The sequence below is a fragment of the Stegodyphus dumicola genome, chromosome X1 (genome assembly GCF_044657685.1).
Source record: "Stegodyphus dumicola isolate Sdum_Otavi_A_Nest chromosome X1, ASM4465768v1".
In the NCBI taxonomy this organism is placed as follows: domain Eukaryota; kingdom Metazoa; phylum Arthropoda; class Arachnida; order Araneae; family Eresidae; genus Stegodyphus; species Stegodyphus dumicola.
This window is the reverse complement of record NC_140780.1, coordinates 27,400,059-27,418,015: the sequence shown is the minus strand read 5'-3', so window position 1 is coordinate 27,418,015 and position 17,957 is coordinate 27,400,059. Positions and strand designations below refer to the sequence as shown.

Genomic DNA, 17,957 nt, shown 5'->3' with positions numbered 1-17,957 from the left:
GGACTATTAATTTCGTTTTCGCATTTTGCGTTCATTCACTACAAACGCTGTTTCACTTTTCAAATCGTTGCCACCAAATATTATCGCCCTGTATTATGTTTAAAGAAAGTAAATAATGAAGAATCTGCATAAATGTATGTATGTTTCTCTCATTGTGATAAAACAACGGTACCTAGAGCCATCAAATTTTGAATAACGTAATCCTCCTGCGAATATGGGCATCTGGAAGCCGAAATTTGAAATCTCGAATTTGTTTTATTAGGGATAACATATTTTGTAAAACGAATTTTTGATTAACAAACTCGTGGATTTCAAAGCGAGAAATGGCAACGTTGCACAGAAAAAACATTTTATCTCCAGCGCGCCAGAGTGTGTATCGGAAATTCTAAAGATATGCTCATTTTAAAATTATTTTGCGATATTGCTTTTGAGCTGAATTTTGTGGTTTAAGTGCGAAGAATATGATATTTAATAAATAAAGGTAACACACAAAATGTTAAAAAAAACGCCCCTTTGGAAGTAATTTAAAATAGTTTCAGATTTAAAAAAAAAACCTTTTTTTTACGTGCCATTGTCAGAAAGAAGAAACCTAAATTAACTCATTCAATGATGAAACCCAAATTAACAGTAGATGTATTATCCAAAATACTGCCGGTGTATCAAAGACTAGTCAGTAATGAACTTTTAGCAAGATACATATCTGGAAAAACACAAAACACTAACGAGAGTTTACATACTGTCAGATGGAAGAACTGCCCCAAGGAAACATTTGTATAGAAAAACAGACTTGAAATTACTGTTATTACAGCAGTTAGTGACTTTAATATTGTATGTTTAAATACTTTAGATATAGAACAGGAAGGTATAAATTCATGCTCAATATCTATTGGAGAGAGGCGAGATAAACGTCGTATAGACCAAAGCGAAAAGAGGTGTTCGACTGGATACAAGAAAAGAAGAATTACGAAAAAATTGAGTAAAGTAGCTAAACATAACGAAAATGTAAATAAGGAAGGGGAACATAAGATGCAGGAAGTTTTTTAATTGATTGTTAGTTTAAAAAAAAATATTTAGCTGAATTTACTGAAAGTGTTCGAGAAAATTTCTAAAATAATATTAAATATTTTTTACCATTCTACAATTTTATTAGTAGAAATTATTTATGAGTAAGTGAAACGATATTAAAATATTTTATATTAAATAAAATCATGTATTAGGACATACTGAGAGGTAAGTATTAAAGGTAAGTGTAAAAATATTCTTAAAATACATTTTGCTCATAATGAAATTTTCGTGATTATTGCATCTTCAAAATGCCCTATACGCTTTAGTTTATGCTCAAAATGATTGTTATTTGTAATTTAGATCCTTTTTTATACATGCAACAAAATTTGATATGCATTTCTGAATGCGAATTCATAAAGGAGATAAAAGTCCAATTAAAGTTTATTAAAGTGAGAAATTTTGTCCAAAATTTAGCTTGTAGAGACATTAGGTTAATTGGAAAAGCCGGAGAGATGAAAAATTAGCAACCGCCTTCATCGGGCATCGAACCATGGACCTCTGGAATACCGGCCCAACGTACAGAACCACTACACTACGAAGGCACGCCAGGAAAGCGGGAGAAATACCTTATGTACTGCCCTTTTTAAAGGACGACTGGGGTTTTTTAGGGGACCCAATCGCCAAATCCTGGGTGTGCAGAATCATCATCCAACACCCTTTTAGTTCAGGCGCCACTGTAGAGACATTAGGGTTTTTTTTTTTTTTTAAAGCAGGCAAGATGAAAAATTAGCAGTCGCCTTCGTCGGGAATCGAACCACTGACCTCTGGAATACCGGCACAGTGTGCAGAACCACTACAACACGAAGGCACACTAGAAAAGCGGGAAAAATACCTTATAAGGTATATGTATAAAAGAAATATTAATTAAAAATTAATAGTTTATTCAATTCATTAATTGATACCAAATTGTGCTATTGTGCTTGTAATGCATTTTCAATAAAAATACAAAGCAAAAGTAACAAGAAATAAAAAAAAACAATTAAGACGCATGGAGCATTTTGAAAAATTAAAAAGAAATTTAAAAAAATGAAATTGCAAAGAGCCATATATTTTTCAAAGATATTTGATATAATTATGGTAAAATATACATACATGCCAAATTTTATATCTCTATGACAATAATTTAAAATAAATATTTGAACGTCCACTGTCCCCTTAAATTTCTTATTTAATCACCTCTGTGTGAAAGACGTAGAGGCGATTTCTTTTGCATGCAGCATTGTGAAAAAAAAAGATGTTCACTTTGTGACACGCACATGCATATGTATTAATCGTGACTTATTCCAATGCAAAGAAATGCAAAGAAGGAAAAAAAAAAAAGAAAAAAAAAAAAAAAAAAAACTGTAGTGTGAATTTGGCTCTCAAGACGCAACACATGCCAAGCAAAGAAAACTAAATCTTTCTATAGTCAGTCATACATTTGTTGAAACTGCGATCAATGACAGAACATATTATAAGTCCTTGGAGAAGCAAATATCAATAATGAACTATCATGCGAAATATCTAACAGTTACGCAAAATACAAAAATGTCTTTTAATGTGTAAATTTGAACATGTTATAAAACATACGTTTTTCCTCCACTTAGTTCAAGGTCATTATGCTAATCTGAAATCAACGAAAACGATATCAGTACACAACTGTATAGTAAAATTAATGAAATCTAACCTTTAAATAGATAATTAATTTCTTTGGTCTCTACGAAAAATCATGAAAATATTATAATAATAATAATTTGTAATAAAAAATTTATTTTATTTCCTATAAGTGCTTTTTATATCAGACCCTGGTAATTTTCATACAAATGTACATTCAAGACATCATCTAAACATAGATATATAAGAAAATCCATTGTGCTTTACAGATTGTGATTATGATAATGATTACAAAAATTTAAATTTTGCTTTTATTTAAACTTTCGCACTAATTTGGAAGAATAGACGTATCTGGAAGAATAGACGTTTATTTTAATAGAGAGCGTTTTTTAAAATCAATATTATTCATTCAAAATGTCTGCTTTATTCTCTTAACAGCAAAATTTGTGACAAAATTTTTAACTTCTTGCGTTCTAAATGCTTGATTTTTTTTGTATAAAAAAAGGTAGTATATTGAAGTATATTATACTAACCTTCACAAATCTCTCTCTCTATATATATATCGCGTTCTGTGTGTTTAGTATAAATTACAATTCTGAAAATGTTCTCACCCTGAAATGTTTAATAAAGCAAATTTATCATTTAACAGAACAAAAATATGTTACCCTCGATACACTCTGAACAATGTCGAATCAATCACAATACTCACAAGAAAGAAAAAATATCGCTTATTGTAATGAAACTACTGATGCGTACCTTTTCAATTCACAAAGTGGTGAAAAGAACATGTAATCGAAGCTTATAAAAAGTATCCGATGACTGAACGTGAGTTTTAATAATTTTTAATAATTCCTCAAATTTTCAATGAGGACCAAAATTCTCACACCCTAACATTTCCCAGAATTTCAAAGCCCAGGTTCCCAATAAAATCCAGGAAAAAAAACCACACTTCATTCAGCTTTAAAGAAATAAAAAACTTATTAAAAATGATAGCGTAGAATTATTTTAAAGAATTATTTTATTTTATCTCTTATTAACAAATTCGTTAATAAGGGATTTTCCAGACACCGTTTTTGGAATAAAATCACGCAATGAAAAAATTAGTGAAAGTGAAAATAGCCATTGACTGATATGTAGAGAACAAACAAGAATATTTTTAAGAACGTGTTTTCATGAAGTGTTCAAAGTTGATTTAAATGCAATGCAATAAGTAAAATAATTTAATGAGTTTCACTGGAGAAATATTCATTAACTAGAAAAATCGGTTGACTACTAACAAATTATAAAAATATTGTTCAAATAAAAATATGAGAATAATAACCGGTTTTTTGTTAAAAATTTTTCTTTACTAAAAAACAGAAAGCCGAATTATGAAATATCAACTAAACAAACTGCTTAAAATAAAATACAGTACGTTCTGCAGTAAACTCTTAAATCTGATAATCCATCTTTCATACGAAATGGGGGAGGAGGGGAGAAACAATGATAAAAAATAGAAAGCGTGAATTGTACGGCAGCTATATTCCATACAAGCAGCTATAAAATATGAATAGTTTATGATAATCATCCCATTCTATGCAAAAATATTTAAAATATATTTGACTTAACTTTTCTCAAGATTTTACCAATGTTCAGGCACTTCTAAAAAATACATAACCTAGAGGATTTTCTTTATTTTCATCCCTGAGTGCATTATTCCTAATATTTATGTTTTCTCCACCATTTTATCTGTCACAAATATTCACTTTGCTTAATATGATCCGAAAAAAAAGAAGCATTATAGAAACACAATCCCAAATATTTCTTTTCCGATAAATGCCAAGGCCTTGGCATTCAGTGCTCTTGGTCAGCCAAGTAAATACATTCGTTTATTTCTGACTGACTGTATGAATGGTGAATCGATTCTTTTATTGGGTGTTATAGACAAAGCATATGATCTTAATTTTAATCGAGGCGCTCTTTATCCGAAAGCATCGTTCTCATCGTTCCCATCACCAAAATGTAAGGTCATAGCAGGAAAATAAGATTCCTATCGATCTGCCTTTATCTATCGATACTTATCAGATATGTAACTGCTGCCAGCCACAAGATTCAAGTGATACAGAGTATAATGTTCCAAAAGCAAAATTTTATTTAAGCGCGTTTCAGGGGGAATGAAACGTAAATTCATGGCAATATAAACAATTTAACTGCATATATTCTTTTATTTTTTAAATATTCACTTAAATATTACTTTTGTTTATATCAAGCAAATACTTATTTTAGTAATCCTTTTTTATGTATCAAACAAATTGCAAATCTTCATTTTTGATTCAAATGGATATATAAAGAACAGTTTTTAAAGTATATTGCTATATATTGCAGGGAAGGCATGCGCACATTTTGAGTTATTATGCATCTGAAGATTTTTGTCTCCGTTTTTCTGTCTACATTAAAAATCTTCGGTAGAAATGTCAACCTAGCATGCTGTTTTGATTTTCGACTCTTAATCTATCTCTATTACTCTAAGAAGATAGAGAGAATGTCCTGCTTGATAGATACACAAACTTAAGCCGTGAATTTATAGTACCTACGGTTTACGTAATTTTAAAAGAAGAATTTTTCTGTACTTGATAGGACTCAAAATAAGCTGAAATAATTAGTGAAATGACAATCAAAATCGTAAAAACAACCTTGTATTTAGCGTAAGTATATTGAAACACTCAATCGATTTCGAGGGCAGCTAAAGGTCCCTCCTCATCGTTTGTTACAGGTTTGATCAGATAGCCTGGCCCAGTAAAAGTAGGCGGCCAGTGTAACTCTGATTAAAAATCCCCTTTCACTACGTGCAGTGCTGATAAGGACCACATGTTTCTGAGACTCCTTCCCCTTTATTTTTCTTCTTTCTAGGTATTTCTTTCTTCTGATGAGGAGGGACCTTTAGCTGCCCTCGAAATCGATTGAGTGTTTCAATATACTTACGCTAAATACAAGATTGTTTTTACGATTTTGATTGTCACATTAAAGCGTGTTTCTCTTCTAGTCCAATTAGTGAAATGCTTTAACAAATGAAATGTTTATTCGATATTTATTATATATAAAACGGGTGGATTTTCTAAATATTGTTTACAAATGGGATCATATAAACAGCAAAAAATCACAAAAATAAACAAAATAAAAATAATAATTTTATATAAATTATCTTATAAGGTATTTACTCCCTCCTCTCTGCATGCCTTCGTGGTGTAATGGTTGCACACTCTACGCGTATTCAAAAGGTCCAGGTTCGACTCCTGGCGAGAGTATTCTGATTTTTCGCGTATCCTGCTTAAAAAAAAGTCCTATTGACTCCACAGTAGAGTCCGAACTAAAAGATGGTGGACGATAATTCGTCACCACCAGGACTTAGCGTTTGGATCCCCTAATCCCCAGTCGCCCTTTAAAACGGGTGTATATAAGTTATTTTCTCCCTCCTTCCAGCATGTTTTCGTGGCGTAACGGTAGCACACACGGCCCGTATTCGAGAGGTCCAGGTTCACGTCCCGCCGAGGGCACTGTACATTTTCCCCCTTTTCTGCTTCAAAAATAATTTAATAACTCTGTAATCTTACTGAATTATCTTCATTTTAAAGGTTAGGTATTTAACCTGGAAAATATATAAATGCAGGCCTTACCAGCAAGAAAATGAATGCAGTAAATTTTGTAACTGAAGAAAAAAATCCCACATACAATTTTCTTATCTAAGACATTGTTTCTAAAACTATTCATATCGACATAAATATTTATACAGTCTTATTGAGTATTAACATCATATTTCATAATTTGGATTTATTAAAGAACTTAAAGTTTCGGAACCCCGCAACTAAGGTAGCTAATGTATGGATGGCATTAGATGTCAGAAGTTAATGTAATCTGAGTTGTTCGTATTTTTAAACATCCGCGTTTTAAGAAAATTCTGTTGTTTTAACTCTCATATACATATTTGTTTATAATTCAGTGTTCATTTCTTATTAAATCTTTACATTTAGAAACACAGGAAAATTCATGCATTACAAATAACATCTATTTCGAAAGCTTTCTTTTTTAGGGGGGAGAAGTTATTGTATTCAATCTATGTGACCAGTCTTATACTTTTAGATCACAAAATTCAGATGCTGAATATAAATTCGCAAAATTCAGAGATACGATATATTCTACAAAGTGAGTATCATAATAAAATAATGCATATTTGAGGTTTTGTAGAACACTCCACACTGGCTGAAAATTGCAAATTTAGAAGAAATTCTTTGTTTGTCGGGCTGAAAGGATAGCGAGGAAATAAGTGCAAATTTCATTACACGGGATGTTGTAAAATCCAAATCCATGGTACGCTGTAGTCTCCAACAGGATTTCTGTCCTCGTTTTGACTGATAATGTCATCTGCAATAATACGAATAAATTTCCTCCCATATAATGTTGTTCATAAAACTGTACTACCTCTGCAACTACAATATTTTCTCCGCAACTTCTGTATTCTCAACAAATATAGAAAAGGTCCCACAATTCTATGAACTCTGCTTCGACTGATCAATCACTCCGGAGGAAAAGGATCAGTGGGAGCTAGATCTAGTAGAGATAGTGTCCGCCGATAACATCGCGGCAAAATCATCGCAGGCGAAAGCGTCTGGCAGAAAACAACGCAAGGTGAATACGTCGTGCTACTAAACATCGTGGGAGAAAACATCGCAGTTCTAAAACATTGTGATACAAAATATCGTCGTCGAAAATAAAGCGGTTCAAAAACTTCGCAGTTTAAAAACATCGTCGTCCAAAATATCGCGGTAAAAAATAAAGTATCGACAAATCATCGCAGGACGATAACATCGCAGACCTGCTTTTTTCAGGCTTTAATAATTGTAAATAGATATTCCCATAATGATTTGTGAGCGTGAGATGGAAAGAAAGCTAATTTTTACTTTCACATTTTTTTATTAACTAATAAATTTTTGCTGAAAAAGTAAGCCTGAAAAAAAGCATATCTGCGGTGTTATCGTCATGCGATGATTTGTAGATACTTTATTTTTTAGCACGATATTTTCGACGACGATGTTTTTAAATTGCGAAATTTTTTAACCGCTTTATTTTGGACGACGATATTTTGCATCACGATGTTTTAGAACTGCGATGTTTTCTCTTTGCGATGTTTTCTCCCACGATGTTTTGTATCACGACGTTTTCGCCTTGTGTTGTTTTCTCCGCGACGTTTTCGTCCGAGATGTTTTTGCCGCGATGTTTTCGGCTGTAACCAGTAGAGATCGCAGGCGAATCACTTCCCAAAAAGTGACATAAAAGTGGTAGTGCCACTGCTAAGTCATGATTTTAAGACACGAACATCGATTCTTACAACGCAAATACCTGATTACGCTTTACCTAAATGTTTGGTAATTTCTAGAATGCCCAATATTTGTATTAATTCAAGAAAACCCGGTTCAAAAGAGGTTTATAGGACTCTATAGGACTTTGAAATTCGAGCAATATTCGTTTAACATCCATTGCTCGAACAGGACACTGTGTATTCGTCACAGATCCTGTGGGAGAAGAGACTCACTTTTTCCTGAACTAAGCTGTTGACGTTATTCATAATTGCCAGGATAGGTTGCGCAAATTTCCCATGCAGTAGAACTAATTCCTTTGCATTTATCCAAGTCTTCTATCTTGTACGGATTTATAATTCAATCATTTTGCTGAGACAGCACTAACCAATCGGGATCTGTGATCTATTTAGTATATTATACAGTGGTGGTGGCCGATATGATAAACCACTTAGCTATACTACAGATACAAAATTATATGTATACAGAATTTATTCTTTTAAAGGTAGTATAGTACTACCGATCTATAGCGCTATGAACTCAAACTTGAGATTTCACAGTATTTCACAGAAGCTAGAGTGACTATCCGTCTGTCTTCCGTAGTACCTAATAATTTGATATGAGTCTTCAGATTATTTTCTGCAGATGAGATTTAATTCACTTCAGAAAAGATTCGCATTTGTGAGGTAATCATACCTTCAGAATAAGAGGCGGCAGACGTGTAAATTGTGTATCATTACTTATGATCGCATGTAGTATTTGTCTCTTGTAAGTAGTTGAAATTTTAACTTTTAATTATCTAAGTTATGAGTTAATAAGATGCGAGGCGTTTATTTTAATTAACTCCCTTATCTTATTGGCTTTACTATAACTTCTATTTTCATCAACTTTCACTAGAATGCAAATTAGTTAAAGTAAATATATATAAGCTACGAGTCACTAAGTTTTCCAGAGAACACTTGGCAGCTGGCTATCATTCTATTTCAGTGTTTCTGTATTGCAGTTTAACTTGCTGGGATGAGTTTCTGTTCGCCACGAGTCCTTCGTGAGCACTTGCTTATTTAGGTTCAGGTTGGGTGTATTAATTTTGTACTTTGTATTTGATAGAATTTTGAACGCTGATTCAGGTTATTCGCAAGCTAAAGCAAATCTTCAGGTCGACATGTTAATAAATGGGTTTATTTTAAACATTTTCCTCAGTTGTGCTACTTTATGTTAAGAATCAGGTGAGAAGAAAATCATTTGGCAATTTTCTACAGTTACTCAGAGGTGAATTTATACCTTAAAATATTTAGCGTATTTGTAAAAATAAATACTTCTGTTATTTTTTTATTCATATTTTAATTTTGGGGGAGTTTCTAAGATGGCGATAATCCGCTAGAAACAGGTAAATATTAGCCAATGTCAGAATCTAAGGGGTAAAATTAAGAACTAAATCTTATCGTCTCACATAAAAGCTGAAATTTTAAAGAACTTAATTCTCACAAGCAGAAAATAATGCTTACTCGGTGTTTCAGTCATTATTGATTTTATTAAAGGTAACATCGGATAGTATGTTGTATGTTAAGTGTTTTAAGATCGATAATATGAAATTGTTTTTCTGTAGTCAATTTGTATCTCAACGTTGCAAAAAGTGCATTTTCATGCCGTCTTATTGCCTTCTGAAAATCAACGTATTCTCTTAATTAAGACACAACACGCCGAATAAATACTAATTCAGAAGTTTGACTTCTGAACGTATTCTCTTGTTGTGACTTATCTCACTTGTTTGATAATAACATCAGAAAAAGGCCCACGAAACTCATCGTGGCAAGGAGTGCAAGATTGCATCTGTCGTTGGCACGAGCCTTGAGCATCATACAGGTGACAGTGCGACATTGCTCAGTTCAGCCCCCAGTTTTGATGAAGAGGTCTCCCACCTCTCTTCTCTTACCACCAGCCTCTCGAGAGGACTTTCGGCTTGCCGCATATATAGCGTGCCCTTATGCTGCACAGACAGTCCGCATTTACAAACATTCGTTTCTTTTCCGGGATTAAAACCCGGGCCCTTCGGTACGGCAGTCAGAGTTGCTAACTACAGTCCCAGTTGGGCGACTCAACGCATTCTTACATCTCCTAATAGCTAATACCAAATAATTCTTAAATATGACTAAATGTTTGTACATAAGGCTGCATATTTAATCTCACTCACTGTTAGTTTCTTGTATTTTTATTTATTTTTTACACAGATTTTTTTGCAAAATCTACTGGTTCGAGATTTTAATCCATCTCTGTTTAAATTATAAATAAGGGTCTTATATCGCCAGATAAGCACAGTCAAAACTGTATTCAAGAAATTGAAGCGGCGAATTTGAGTCTTGTTTTTACATATAAACTCCAAGCAAAAATAAAATCCCGCTGAATGGAAACATAAAGAAGTCAGATGAAACATTTTGAGAGACAGAATTATGCGCATAATTCGTTAAGGTACGTGAGCTAGAAACCATTTTACGAGTCGAACGAGTTATTTGTGATCTTACCTTGCAATGGAAACAAATTCAGAAGCTTGTAATACGAAAGGAGAGACGAATACAAATTACAAGTGCATAGTATTTTATTGCTGACATCCAAGTGCAGTAAAACGTTACACTTCCAGCATCCTCCCGGCATTGAACAGCTGTTCAGTGTGGTTGTAAACTTTGGAGAATTATAATGTGAATCAGATCAAGAGATCTGCGGATTTCCAAGACGGATTCTACGGAATATTTACATATTCTGTCAAACGAAAAACGTACGATGGTAATTTTCTACACCTCAACTGATAATATTTTCCCCAATACTTTAACACTCCTTTCAGTTGAAAATAATCAGTGCTTGATTTTATAGCGTTGCATATGATAATTTATGTAACACACCATTTGATGTGGCATCATCAGCTAGCATTACATAAAGACAAGAATATGACAGTAATTAAAAATACTTTACTGTAAAATTTCAGCTTTTAAATCTTACTTTTTTTAAAATTAGATTTAGTGGTCAAATTAATGAAACATTTTTAGGGAAATTTCTTTTTAGAAGGAAATTATAAATTGAAAATGTCTCTTTTAATGGAAAAAATGAGCCGATATCTTTACTACGTCCCTTTTCTTCATTCTAAAGGACAGTTGTTATATCGGAACTCTTCCAGTGTATAACAGCGTAAGTTGTCTTTACTTCCGAAAGTGCTCAAAGAGTTGAATACTCTTTTTTAATAAAATCAATTTCCTCAACATACACTTGTATGTTGTCCGTGTACAATAATCATAAAATAATTAATTTGCTTACTTTTCATATTCAAAACATGTAGAGTTGCTTACAACGCAATTTCTTTTTATCATTTTATGAAATTCAGTAACTATTTGTAATTAAAACTACTTTATAAAATGTATGTCTCTTTATATTTAAATACAGTATATATTTGTAATTAAGACCACTTTATAAAATTTATATGTCTTTATATGTTAATTAGTTCTTTATATGTCTACTTTATGTAAGGTGATAGAACCGATGCGTCTACATGGAATGCTTATGACCGAATAGATATATATATATATATATATTGAAACATATATATGTATTGTAATATATATATGTATATATGTGTGTGTAAGTAGAAATGAAACATGAACAAAAGAGGCCTATGTGGTCAAGAATTTTGCGCATTGAGCTGAAATAATATTTATATATATATAAACAAATTTTAGACGAAGACTCGAAACACGACGAAGGACAAACAAGGTCTGAGCAATTTGGGAGAGAATGAGATAAACTAATTTCCTCTGATGAGTCAGTATTGACTCACTAACTTTTCAATTGCTCATTTTCCTATAATTTTCTAAAATTTTCCTTTAAATTGCATTTAATTTAATTTGCATTTCAAATGCATTTGCTTTGCCGCTACTATTGCCTAATACTTGATAGACAATTTTTCTTTTTGTTTCCATTCTTCGTTCATATTTTGTTTTACAAATATTTTTTTAATTCTTTTCAGTTTTTTCAATTTATTATTGTACATTTTGAAATTGGTACTTGGTTGATTGTAATTGATGTTGTCTCCAAAATGAAATTCCTAGTTTTGGCTAAATTTGCACTTTTGACAGGAGTATTTCCATTTAATTAATTTGGTTATATATATATATATATATTGCATAAACACAAAACGTTTTTTATAAATAAAAATATGTAATCATTCTAAGAAGTTTCGCACATTATGCCGTAGAAAATTAATCAGTAAATACATAAAGAAATTTAGAATCAATTTTTAATGAAGACTAAAAAATTAAATTCAAATAAATAAATCTTACAAAATCTTATAGATGTAGAATAAACCATCACAATAAAAAAACAAATAAAGTAAAAGAGAACACGAAAGAAAAGGAATCCAATCAACTCCGACATAACGTCTCCAGGAGGAAGATACATCGAAATCAATTACAATTGTTCTGAAGGAAAATTCTTGCTTTTCTGTATCCAGAATTACCTGATGAACCATTCCAATCTATTTTTTAATTTCTTATCTTCTCCAAAGTAAGAAAAATGGCAAAACTGCAAAAGTAATATCATTAATGAAATTTTTTTCTAATTTAAAACGAGCTTTCCAAAAATTGAAAACTTACAAAAATCAAAACTTTTAGTGTATAAAGTTTTAAAACTGAGAATAATCATCAATGTATAAGGTATTTCTCCCACTTCCCTAGCGGCCTTCGTGGTGTAACGGTAGCACACTGGGCCGGTATTCCAGAGGTCCGTGGTTCGATTCCCGGCGAAGGCGGTTGCATATTTTTCATCTTTTCTGCTTCCAATTAACCTAATGACTCTACAAGTGGCGCCCGAACTAAAAGGGTTGTGGATGATGATTCTCCGCACCCAGGATTTGGCCACTAGGTCCCCTAAAACCCTAGTCGCCCTTTAAAAAGGGGAGTATATAAGGTATTTCTCCCACTTCTTTAGCGTGTCTTCGTGGTGTAACGGTAGCACGCTAGGACAGTATTCCAGAGGTCCGTGGTTCGAAGGCGGTTGCATATTTTTCATCTTTTCTGCTTCCAATTAACCAAATGACTCTACAAATGTAGGAAACATTTTTTTACACAAAACTTTGAGAGAACCTCCTTTTAATCATCAGTTCGAAACAATGAAAATAACCGTTAGAATATTATTATATATACGTATATGTATTTATTATATATATATATATGTGTGTGTGTGTGTGTGTGTGTGTGTGTGTGTGTGTGTGTGTGTGTGTGTGTGTGTGTGTGTGTGTGTGTGTGTGGGCTGTCTAAAAGAAACAATGTATTGTGAATAAAAAAATTCTATCGAACGAGATTCTTAATTACGTCTTCTATTGCTTAGATGAAGCAAGCTTATGCTCTTGAACTAAGATAATACTTTGAATTTTTAATCTCAATCTGTATCCAACTAAGAAACATTATTTTGTGGCTTACAAATCATTTTAAATAGATATGAAGTTTAGGGCACTGTAATTAGGACTTTCCAGCAGTCCTCCTGGTTTTGTTATATTATTTATGAAGTTTAGGCCACTCTAATTAGGATTTTCCAGCAGTCCTCCTGGTTTTGTTATATTTTTATGTAGGCGGGAAGTTGCACATCTATCCTTAATTAACTATATTTCATCCCAATTTCACTCGTGTTTCCATGGCAAAGCAAAAGTGAAGTAGCCTTCCATTTACGATTATCCTTTAAAACAATGCTTGATATCGTATTTAAATGTCAAAAAAGGAATGAAAATATAAAAAAATCCTAATAAAGGCTCAGTGACAGTCATGTCAAGACAAAATTCTAATACTTCATAAGCAGAAAATGTCAAAAACCTTTCAAAATATTGGCTGTCAACTATTTCTTAAGTGGTGGAAGCTAAAAAGAAATGAACATCTGTTTTACATTGTTGCTAAGCTTTCAGTGTGCACAGCCAACAAAAATGATGAAAATCAGAGATTGCTTAAAATGATTTTCGGTTGCTAAGCACCATATCGGACCTTTGAATTTTGTCATATAAAAATTTTTTTAAATACATTTCAGTACTCTGGATTAATATTAAATTTATTAACCAAATACATCAAATAATAATAATATCAAGAATCCTCCGTTATATGCGAGCGTGACATGCTCTTGAGTAGACGCTAAACCGCGTCCTACTATATTTTGATAAAATTATGATTATTTTCATGTATGCTACCATCTTACGTCATCTATTGTTTCGAAGGTTTGAAGAAAGTTTATGGACTCTCATAATGTGCATTGATCCGTTTGACTTAATATAAAAGAGTTTAAACGACGAGGTTCTGTGTCATTCTAGTGTGAAACGACGTGAAACTTAGCGGAAACGCTCAAAGAAAAAAGCTTTAAAAAATAACATATTTTGATTCACCGTATGCTTTCAATTACCCCTAGGGGAACAGTAAAGACAATTGAGGCTTCTTATTTAAATATCAATAATTTATATTTTTGTAAATTTATTTATTTTTTATTTTATTGTATTTATTTATTTATTTAATTATTTTATTTTATTTTATTTTATTTTATTTTATTTTATTTACTTATTTATTTATTTTTTTATGTGCGTGTGCTTATACGCAAAACGCAACCACAAACACAAGTTTAATATCCGTCAAAACGAACAAATAAATTTTTTTAGAATTTTATTGATTCAAAATTGTACTCATACGAGCCTAAAAAGAAAGCTTAAGTGCTACTGAAAAATCAACTATGAATTTCCTAGTTTAAATTAAAAAACGTCACTCAAATATCTTAAAAGTAGTTATGAAAAAGAAATAATCTTTCATATATTTAGAATCAGGTATCAATAGCTTTACTTTATTTGCTGTCAATGTGTGAAAAAACTTATATTAAAATGTGTTGCTAATAATGTTAATTTTATCCAAGCTTGAATAAAAAGTAGTTTTCGCAGTTTTAATATTGAAAGTTATGTTAGTATCTGTCTAGAAGCAAGTAAAACAAACTCTCTGTAACATTCATTTAGATTAGCTTAGATTAATTAATTAAGGCGATGTACGCGAGAGTATTTGCCGTCGCGGAGAACTTCCTGAGGTAAAACTAGCTCATATTTTTTATACTCATTAGGCTTGTGCTTGGTTTCGTTTATTTCATTATGGCAAAGCAATTGAGAGCTATCTACCTAAGGAGATGCAGATAGCCTTTGCAGTGCACATTTTAAGGAAAACTGGTTCGTATGCACATTTCGCATAGGAGAAACACGAAGCCCATGCAAACGGCCCGTTCGCCGGTGCATGAAACTCGAACCAAACTACCAGTGTTCAGCGATTTTACCATGCGGCCGCTGGTGGGCCCGATACGCATTAGGAAAGATAGGGAAATTCCCATGCAATAGTTAGTTCACTGGAATTTGAACTCGGGTAGAATGATCAGCTATTTTAATCACTAATACAGCTATTTTAATCACTAATATAGCTATTTTAATCACTAATACAGCTATTTTAATCACTAATATACTATTTTAATCACTAATACAGCTATTTTAATCACTAATATAGCTATTTTAATCACTAAAACAGCTATTTTAATCAATAATATAGCTATTTTAATCACTTTGCTGCTGAGCAGCAAGCTAGTTAATTAAAACCTCACGAGTATGCCGTTAAACAGAAATATCACTTACCTTTACACAATTTAGTTTTTTCTTTGAAGGTGTTAAATATTTGAACATTTATATTTAGAAAAGCTATTCTTTGAATACTGTAGACCAAAAAAATAGATGTGAAGTCGATTGTCGCCTACCAGTTCATACTACTTCGAAAGAAGTCAGAAATACAGTTGCAAGGCTTAAACGTAAGAGGAATTATCCGCCCAAATAAATATATTCGTAAATTATTTGGGCACGTTGTGTAAAGCTACACGTGAATACACAGTTAATTAAGAGCGAATTTTTGCCTATTAATGCAAAATGAGACAGGTTTTAACGGAATGGAGATTTATATGTCATTTACTTGATTACTTAAATATACCAGTATAAATTTTGACATTTTTGAAAGTTGTAAATTTATTTACTATTATACTTTTTATCTCTTTATTTGCTATTTGCTTAAGTTATTACTTAAATGAATAGTAAAATTTTAGTTTTATTGTAAAAATTATGTTCTGTTTATGACATTTGCTTCTTAGTTTACTTCGTAGCAAAGTTTTTTTTTTTTTTTTTTTTTTTTTTTTTTTCTGTCTTACTATCCGAAGTTAAGTAAAGTAAGACGCATGAGTTTTAATGCATTTTCAAATCACACGACAACAGAGGGAAATTAAATTGCTTAAATTTATATTTATCTCAAAATTTCAGCAGCTAGCAGGAACAATTGTGATAATATCTATGTAGCCTAATATTATATATATAGGGTGGTCATAAAAAAACTTCCCCGATATATGAGCCCCTATACGCTCAACCAATCTGAAGGCATGCTCTTAAAATTGTAATGACTTAAAAGAGTAGAGCTCTCGTGGGTATTATTAAAAAGAAAAAAAATGTCGAATTACATTTTCTTACGGAAATTAATAAACGCATTGAAAAACCGTAAAAGGTGTTCGAACGATACACGTATCGCGAAAACTGACGCCGTAAAAATTTGCAAAGAAGACAAAATTTTTATTGGAATTACAAGCGTTCAACGTGCCCACCTTCCCAGATTATAACACAGTACATGTGGGAAATTGTTGACAACAATGACGAACATAACATCGCAGGAGGAATCTGTATAGCTTCACGTTTTATGGCACCTTTCAATTCTGACAAATCTCGTGGATTTGACGTGTGCAGCTTAAATTTCAGATAACTCCTCAACAAATAACTCATCGATGTGAGGACGAGGGATCGTGGTGGCCACAAACTGCAAAGTGATGACTCTATCTTCAAAGTGATGTTGCAACACTTGTCGAACACATGCCGCAACTTCTTGCATCCATACAATGTCATTAACGACATTTCGCTACTCCAGTTCCAGAATTACAAAATTTTGCAACATTGCTATACCGAGCACTTGTGATGAAGCACATTTTTGTACCTGTGGAAGTAACCTCTTCAAAAATTTCAGAGCTAGGACTAATGTGCTTGCGATACCGTACCACACACTTTAACTTCATGTAAAAGCGCTTGTGCCACATCGTGAGGATTTTCGTCAGCTCAGTGAACGCAGTTCTTGGAGTTTGCGTTCTCAGCTAAAGCCTCCTCATCCTTCAATAACATTCGCGGTGACCACCTGCTATCTTCATCATTTCTGATGAGGATACAATTAGCAAAGTCGACTCGCTGTTGCTTGGCTCTATGTTGCAATACATGGACGCGCTGGAATCGATAAGGAAACATCCGCACAGCGGAGCGCAGAAACTCGAGGACTGTAGTTTTCGTTGCATAAAAACTGTAAGCAACACTTCTTGAAGTATGTACTGGACCTGCACTAATCGTACTATTCACTTGGGAAACGGATTCAACAGAAGCACATGGTCGTCCAGATTGTAGTTTGTCACATATGCTTCCGATTTCTTCAACAAATTTATACCAAATCATGTACAGTTTTTACAGAATATGGGCCTATGATTTCACAATAAACTCGCACTGCTTCGGCAGCATTTTCCCCGTTCATATGGAAAGCTTTTTCACCCTGGAAGTGTCATTTTGTTTAGCACGCTTGAACACCTAATTGAAGAAACAATCTTTTCACAGTGCTTATTAGAGGTTTTCCACAAGCAATGCTTTACACATGGTGTTCTGTGATTGGGTTTCTACTGTGTATCCCTGTAAAGTGTGTCAATACACATCTTCTCTGTGTTGTTATTAATTATCTACAATGCTCTTCCTTGCAAGTGTTTTACACCGACAATTTTCATCACACGTGCATCGTTTCAGCCCCATTTATGGGTTTTCATTGCGCTAATCAATTTTCGTAGGAAATAGTGGGTGTTCCATACGAAAAT

General features: G+C 32.7%; 1 protein-coding gene across 2 annotated transcripts in view; it reads right to left on the bottom strand.

Moving 5' to 3' along the window:
- LOC118181498 (proton channel OtopLc-like) overlaps positions 1-17,957 on the bottom strand; it is a 167,750-nt gene that overhangs the window by 100,798 nt on the left and 48,995 nt on the right. The gene's annotated exons all lie outside the window — the stretch shown is intronic.